The sequence below is a fragment of the Sinocyclocheilus grahami genome, unplaced genomic scaffold (genome assembly GCF_001515645.1).
Source record: "Sinocyclocheilus grahami isolate Dianchi unplaced genomic scaffold, SAMN03320097.WGS_v1.1 scaffold341.1, whole genome shotgun sequence".
Lineage (NCBI taxonomy): Eukaryota > Metazoa > Chordata > Actinopteri > Cypriniformes > Cyprinidae > Sinocyclocheilus > Sinocyclocheilus grahami.
This window is the reverse complement of record NW_015505520.1, coordinates 1,298,375-1,300,320: the sequence shown is the minus strand read 5'-3', so window position 1 is coordinate 1,300,320 and position 1,946 is coordinate 1,298,375. Positions and strand designations below refer to the sequence as shown.

Genomic DNA, 1,946 nt, shown 5'->3' with positions numbered 1-1,946 from the left:
ATGTTATTCTGCGGGCACCACTTAGACATCCAGCCATTGAGTGATAACAGTCTGCTATGTACAGTACAGGAAAGTGATGATGCAAATGAAGAAGGGAAAATTAAATGTTTCATATTCAAATTGCATTTTATATTTGTCTGATTTTGTAATTTCATTTCAATTTCATTCATTTTGCATTTTGTCATTTCTCTTTTCATAACATGGATTAATAAGGATTATCTGTCTTTTGGGGCATGGCATTTGTACTGTGTTGACTGCAGGAAGTCCACTAGGTCAAAGACTTGTTTATTCTCATGGAAACGTTAATGAGTTTTTTCAGTTTTTATACCATATTCTCCTTTCGTCCTCAGGATGGAGACTGCTCTAATGCCAGCTCTCAAGATGTTTGCTCTGCGTGCATATGTTCTTATGTCTTACATATCATGTAAGTAATCTATACATATACATATTATCATTTATTTATTTATTTTTAGAAATACTTTTAAATGTTTTAAATATGTTTTATTACAAATTATATTAACATATGAGTTTAAAAGTTTAATAAAAGTTACCACGTAAAATAAAGTAAAGTTTAATTTACATTAATCTTGTAATAAAAAACATCCCAAATGTTCATTATGCCTCAGACGTTTGGACTCCACTACTTATGCATAGAAAAAAAATATGTAAAATGATTGACTTCCCTTGACTCATCAGGACTTTTCTTTGTTTATTTCAGGTGTATCTATGATCCCCAGTGTTTTGCAGCCAAATGTCTCAATCACAGCATCAGTGGGTGGTTTGGTCATCCTGGAATGCCACACAACTGCCGATCTGGTTGTGGCCTGGTTTTGGCTGAAACAAATCCCAGGACAAAAGTTGAACCCTATAGTTTCCACATATTACCAGGAGATAAAACTTCAAGAAGAATTTCTCAACGAATCAAGAATTCAATTCAAAGTCGATGACAAGAAATCTGCATTAATATTCACCAAGATTAACTCCAGAGATGCCAGAGACCATTGTGGTGTGCTACTGTATGAGAAGCTGTACTTTGGAGGGGGAACTTATCTGGCAGTTAATGGTGAGTGGAAACTTGGAATGTGAGATCTGTGATATTTAATTTTGATTAAAAAGCTTGTTTTATTATTATTGCTACCGTAAAGTATATTATTTTTCATTACAGATGCAAAGCCAGTTAAAATCATTCAGCATCCTGTTTTGGACTCACATCATGTAGGAGACTCAGTGAATCTTCATTGTTCAATCTTTGGTGCAAGTTGTTCAGGAGGGCAGAGTGTCTACTGGCTTAGAAGAGAGTCCCATTCAGGAATCATTTACACTGATGGAGACAGAAAAGATCAATGTGAGACGATCTCTGTGACTGTATCAACTGTACAGAGCTGTGTGCACAAAGTCCCTAAAAGCCTGGCCAGTGATGAAACTTACTTTTGCAGTGTGGTCACATGTGGAAAGCTAATCGTTGGAAATGGAACTAAACTGATAGCTGATGGTAAAGCATGCTTTATTGCTCACATACCTATTTATTCGTAATATCCTTTTCATATTCTGGCAATAGACTTCCTAAATCAGTACTTAGTTTTCAGGAACTTCCAAAATTAGAATTTATTTTTATTTTTTATTATTTCCATTTGGATTGTTTATATTTAGACTATAAAATTAAACAATTTTTCCCAGTTGTTCCCCAGAAAACAATGGCCTATATCATCACACTGCTCTCTGCTGTATTAGTGATATCAGAGATGGTGAATATGATCAGTGAATATAATCATGGTATTGTTATGGAGAAGAGCTACACACAGAGGTACATTTTTATTCAACTTAAAAAAATTACATTGTCTAAAAACATTTAACAAATATATAAATATTGCGATAATTAATTATATTATCAACAATTATCACCAAAATTAATTTATATATATATATATATATATATATATATATAT

At 32.9% G+C, this 1,946-nt stretch overlaps 1 long non-coding RNA gene across 1 annotated transcript in view; it reads left to right on the top strand.

Moving 5' to 3' along the window:
* The first annotated feature begins 1,730 nt into the window (after positions 1 to 1,730).
* Positions 1,731 to 1,946, top strand: part of LOC107603144 (uncharacterized) — a 1,270-nt gene continuing 1,054 nt past the window's right edge. The window contains exon 1 of the long non-coding RNA XR_001611100.1: positions 1,731 to 1,804. This is a non-coding gene — a long non-coding RNA (uncharacterized lncRNA). The remainder of the gene's footprint in view (positions 1,805 to 1,946) is intronic.